General features: G+C 46.4%; 1 non-coding gene across 1 annotated transcript; it reads right to left on the reverse strand.

Moving 5' to 3' along the window:
• Positions 1–3,689: 3,689 nt before the first annotated feature.
• Trnas-cga (transfer RNA serine (anticodon CGA)) lies at positions 3,690–3,766 on the reverse strand. The gene has a single exon. It is a non-coding gene; the product is annotated as a tRNA-Ser (tRNA).
• Between the last annotated feature and the right edge of the window lie 2,483 nt (positions 3,767–6,249).

Below are 6,249 nucleotides of genomic sequence, written 5' to 3' on the forward strand. Positions count from 1 at the left end.
GCGACGCGTCGATAGTTGCAAGTCCGACTTCTCGAGCTTCGGCCATACGGAAATCGGGAAGGCGAGTAAAGCCAACAAACAGCCGTCGAAGACGCCGCTCACATAAACGACGAAACGCGTCTGCGCTAACGTCAACACAGCTGCTAGTAAAGTTTATAAACGAGCCCTGCGCAAGCAAAGCAAATTCGTGGTAGAAATTCCTGCGCCGTGACGGGGCTGTGGCTTTCGTACAGATTCGTCGAGAAAACGGGTGATTCCGCGGTAGCTGGAGGCAGGAGTGTGACCTCACGGGGTGCGTCACCGCAGGCGCGCACTTCTGGGAAGCTACTGGGAAGGACGGCACAGTGGAGTACAGTTCTGGCCGCTAGACGCTAATCACGCCAGCTGACCCATTAGCCGAGTCCAGGAATTACCGGGACGGGCACTGGAGTGGACTCCGGCCCCGACGTGCAGTGCCGACAGATGAACGGCGGCCAATCCGAATGAGACTGTCCACATTTTCCGCGGGTTTCCCCGCAGCGGACGAGTGTGGAACAGCTGTGCTAGCTGCGAATGTGCTAGGCGCCAAGATGTCACTGCAAATTGTGGCATCTTACAGTGCTGCCTCCATTTTGCGTTGAGTGTTCTATGCTAAAGTTTTGAGCGCAAAAGGAAGTCAGTGGAAACATTTTCTAATAATTATTAACTTTCGGTGATCACACGGGGAAGACCGGAGATCTTCTGGTAAGACCGTGTCTTGAGCATACAAAACGGCAGGTTCGTCCAGTGTAAATCAGACGTTCCCCACTGATCCCGTGCAACACAGCGTAGTAAGCAGACACTGTCAATAATAATCAGTTAAATAATACGCGAACACACTTACTTTAGTGTAGTTCATGTATAGTTGGCGGCGTGAGGATGACACTTCTCACCGAGCTACGTGGCGCAGTGGTTAGCACACTGGAATCGCCATCCTGATTTAGGTTTTCCGTGATTTCCATAAATCGTTCCAGGCAAATGCCGGGATGGTTCCTTCGAAAAGGCGCGGACGACTTCCTCCCCCGTCGTTCCCTAATCCGGTAAGAAGGATGACCTCGCTGTTTGGTCTCTTCCCCCAAACAACGCAGCCCCTACACACTTCTAGAGGTTGCAGAGGGGACTTCGTAGAACAAGTTTTCAAAAGGAACTCATGTCCGGAAACGTCATCCTAGGGTGTTGCAGGGCGTCAAAGCTATAGGGGCCAGCGCTTGTAAATGTATACAGGGTGTTACAAAAAGGTAACGCCAAACTTTCAGGAAACATTCCTCACACACAAATAAAGAAAAGATGTTGTGTGGACATGTGTCCGGAAACACTTAATTTCCATGTTAGAGCTCATTTTAGTTCCGTCAGTATATACTGTACTTCCTCGATTCACCGCCAGTTGGCCCAATTGAAGGAAGCTAATGTTGACTTCGGTGCTTCTGTTGACATGCGACTCATTGCTTTACAGTATTAGCATCAAGCACATCAGTACGTAGCATCAACAGGTAAGTGTTCATCACGAACGTGGTTTTGCAGTCAGTGCAACGTTTACAAATGCGGAGTTGGCAGATGCCCATTTGATGTATGGATTAGCACGGGGCAATAGCCGTGGCGCGGTACGTTTGTATCGAGACAGATTTCCAGAACGAAGGTGTCCCGACAGGAAGACGTTCGAAGCAATTGATCGGCGTCTTAGGGAGCTCAGAACATTCCAGCCTATGACTCGCGACTGGGGAAGACCTAGAACGACGAGGACACCTGCGATGGACGAGGCAATTCTTCGTGCAGTTGACGATAACCCTAATGTCAGCGTCAGAGAAGTTGCTGCTGTACATGGTAACGTTGACCACGTCACTGCATGGAGAGTGCTACGGGAGAACCATTTGTTTCCGTACCATGCACAGCGTGTGCAGGCACTATCAGCAGCTGATTGGTCTCCACGGGTACACTTCTGCGAATGGTTCGTCCAACAATGTGTCAATCCTCATTTCAGTGCAAATGTTCTCTTTACGGATGAGGCTTCATTCCAACGTGATCAAATTGTAAATTTTCACAATCAACATGTGTGGGCTGACGAGAATCCGACGCAATTGTGCAATCACGTCATCAACACAGATTTTCTGTGAACGTTTGGGCAGGCATTGTTGGTGATGTCTGGATTGGGCCCCATGTTCTTCCACCTACGCTCAATGGAGCACGTTATCATGATTTCATACGGGATACTCTACCTGTGCTGCTAGAACATGTGCCTTTACAAGTACGACACAACATGTGGTTCATGCACGATGGAGCTCCTGCACATTTCAGTCGAAGTGTTCGTACGCTTCTCAACAACAGATTCGGTGACCGATGGATTGGTAGAGGCGGACCAATTCCGTGGCCTCCACGCTCTCCTCACCTCAACCCTCTTGACTTTCATTTACGGGGGCATTTGAAAGCTCTTGTCTACGCAACACCGGTACCAAATGTAGAGACTCTTCGTGCTCGTATTGTGGGCGGCTGTGATACAATACGCCATTCTCCAGGGCTGCATCAGCGCATCAGGGATTCCATGCGACGGAGGGTGGATGCATGTATCCTCGCTAACGGAGGACATTTTGAACATTTCCTGTAACAGAGTGTTTGAAGTCACGCTGTACGTTCTGTTGCTGTGTGTTTCCATTCCATGATTAATGTGATTTGAAGAGAAGTATTAAAATGAGCTCTAACATGGAAAGTAAGCGCTTCCGGACACATGTCCACATAACATATTTTCTTTCTTTGTGTGTGAGGAATGTTTCCTGAAAGTTTGGCCGTACCTTTTTGTAACACCCTGTATATATTCATGGTGATTCCGTGATGATGTTACAAACTTTGTAGGATGATGATAAATGTATCAGTCAATAAAATTTTTCTGGGTTTGTACCGCATTGTCAATATGTACTATAAAACCACCGATGTTTCGGTCACTGTTGCAAGTAATCTTGTCCAGACCCTGAAAAAGGTCAATAAAATTTTTCTGGGTTTGCGACCGTATTGTCAATATGTAGAACTACCGACGTTTCGGCCACTGTTGCAAGTGATCTTCTTCAGACCCTGAAGAAGGTCACTTGCAACAGTGACCGAAACGTCGGTAGTTTTAGATATTGACAATGTGGTCACAAACCCAGAAAAAATTTGTTGATTGTGATAATGCCCGCGGAAGCCTACACTTATAAATGTATCAGTTGAGGTAAGCGTCCCCGCACCGGAAATGAAGGAGTCGAAAGTTACAAACGAAACCCGTTCTGATACCTCTGACAGTGGAATACATCAGCTGCTACTCTTGTTACTAAGTTTGTAGAGTAGGCAACTTTCAGAGGTCGCAGTATGGGCCACAACAAAGAAAAAAAAACGTCAATTAAACACGGGCTCTAAATGGTTCAAATGACTCTGAGCACTATGGGACTTAACATCTGAGGCCATCAGTCCCCTAGAACTTAGAACTACTTAAACCTAACTAACCTAAGAACATCACACACATTCATGCCCGAGGCAGGATTCGAACCTGCGACCGTAGCGGTCACGCGGTTCCAGACTGTAGCGCCTAGAACCGCTGAGCCACTCCAGCCGGCCGACCATGGAAGACAACATGTCTGTCACTAGAATGAGATTTTCACTCTGCAGCGGAGTGTGCGCTGATATGAAACTTCCTAGCAGATTAAAACTGCGTGCCGGACCGAGACTCGAACTCGGGTCCTTTGCCTTTCGAGGGCAAGTGCTCTACCAACTAAGCTACCCAAGCACGACACACGCCCCGTCCCCACAGCTTTACTTCTGCCAGTATCTCGTCTCCTACCTTCCAAACTTTACAGAAGCTCTCCTGCGAACCTTGCAGAACCACCACTCTTTCATATGCAACAATATGCATATATTTGGTTAACATATCGAATTTTCGCTTAGACTTAGGTGGAGGTCTATCCGTCACCAATCTTGAGGAAATTGATCTGATGTAGTTCACTCACTGGTGATCTCGCATGCCAACAATTAAACCAGAATGAAATATCCACAACTCATATTTCACAAATAGCTTGAGATACTGAAATGAGATTTTGGCAAATGATAGCAAGCAAACAGAAGAGTGTTTTTGCATATGTTTATCAGGCAAACTTCATTATTTACCGATTCCGCTAACTACAGAATTTTTCTATGAAAGAATGTAATTTTTAAGTGCCTAGCTAGTGAAATGAGGAGTGCTATGGGCCTTGGAATGATGTAAGTGAAGGCACTGCATGTTTATTTTTGTACCAATGATGTGCATTTTCATAAGTTATCGATCTTACTTGTTCTCAGTTCCTCACCTAATGAACTTTAACTTCCACAGTTTCAGAATTCCCTTGCAATTTCATCTGCACAACATGTTGCTGACGTTACACTGTGTAAACTCTGCTGTGTTTTGGCAAAAGAAGCAGATTTTATCATGGCAACAACAGAAATGTGTAGGGTTTACCCAAAATTCTCGGCACATCACTCTTCTCTGAAAGTTACAAATTCTTAACAAGCCAGGCGAAAAATAAATCACTGCTTTTGTTGTATTTTCAGTAGAGTCATTTTTAGATACTAAAAGCAGAGGTGACAGATCGTTTCGAATGACCACCATGCAAGTGAGAGCGTGGAGGGTCTTCACTTAATACTTACAAAAAATGTGAGTGTAGGCTTCAATTTAGAACGGCGCGTCCCCTCCAGCGCTCGGCATTTCCCCTACAGCGCCTGCCCGCAACCCCCACCACTACCGCTCTCCCCATGCGTGCCTTGCCGGCTGCGCATCTGCTGGCCTCGTTATTCTGTACCGACTGTACACTATCGTCTGTCCTGGCTCAGTAGCGGGATATCCCGTGTCCACAGGGTGCAGAGGAGCGAACCGTTCCCTTTGATCCACCGACTCTGCGCGGAACGTGTTTGTTGTTTCTCGAGAGCGGGCAGAGTGGCGCGGTTTGCCATCCACGTGGCGCCGAACTTGTGTTCTTGGTTTTGCACAGCGATGCGCGTCCAGTGTGGACGCGACTCTTGGATAGTGAGGGAGCTATCCAGCTGCGCCAGAGGGACCGATACCGGAAACCACACAAAGCGGCAACTTTCAACTGTCACTCAAGTTAACTTTTAGTTTCGAGTCGTGAGTTACGATTCTCTTCTAGTTTCTGCGCCAGTGGACATGTTGAGCACTGGACACGCCTCAGGGTTTCGAACCTCAGACCCCGCCCTCACCCGTCGCCTGTCCGGTCGTCAGGACTTCTCTTCATGGCAACATCGTCGCTTGCCGCCGATGTACAGAGCACGACTTTCACACATATCAGGACGTACTTTTTTCCGCCGTCAGTCGCCTATGCAGTGCACCACAAATTCCTCTCTTACGTCAATCTTTTCATCTCACAAGCAGATCAAATATGAGTCGGATTTTCGTAATTTTTTATATTTATGATACGTGAAATTCAGAACTCAAGTACAACACGCGAAAGCAAGTTGATGCGGCTCTAATAAATTCTTCGACGCTGAAGTTTTCTGAGAGTCTGTAATACTTTAAAGCAGGGTTGTCCAACCCGCAGCCCATGGACCGTATGAAGCCCAAAGCAAGTACCAGTGCAGGCCAAGAAGCGAGTATGTATCACACGGTCGTAAAAAAAAATCGTTTATGTAGTGTTATGATAAACTGAATATTTTCATTTTGAAACTCCCGCCATACCGTGCTATTCTTTCTTGGTCTGATCTTCTGTCTCCTCTGCTTTTTTTTTTAAGTCATTATGTGGGATGGCCCGAAATATTCGTCTTCCGTTGTGGCCCAGGTCAGCTCTAAAGTTGGATTTCCCTCTCTTAAGGGAAGGTCGTTTTGTTATTGACGGGCATCATGGCTATATGGTAAAAGACTTGCGTTCTATTTATGAGTCCTGGGTTCGCCGTTGAAGATTTCTGAGCATAGGTCCATGTCCTCTGAGCATTTCTGTGAGGCATTAAATACATAAAACCAGTAGCTCTCAACACTGGTAAATTGCTTCTTTTCGGTTTTTCAGTTCAGTTGGAAGACCTACATCATTTAAATATGAAATTTATTAAACATGTAATAGTTAACACATTTAATGGTCATTTTTATGAAAAGTGCTCGATTTCTTATTTTCTAATTATACATTGCACACAATATCTCTACAGTTTTTACCCTCTACAGCTCTCTCCATTAGCATGTAAGTATTCCCTAATGTCTTAACACATGGCCCATCATGATGTCCCTTCTTCTTG

The sequence above is a fragment of the Schistocerca nitens genome, chromosome 10 (genome assembly GCF_023898315.1).
Source record: "Schistocerca nitens isolate TAMUIC-IGC-003100 chromosome 10, iqSchNite1.1, whole genome shotgun sequence".
Taxonomy (NCBI): Eukaryota; Metazoa; Arthropoda; class Insecta; order Orthoptera; family Acrididae; genus Schistocerca; species Schistocerca nitens.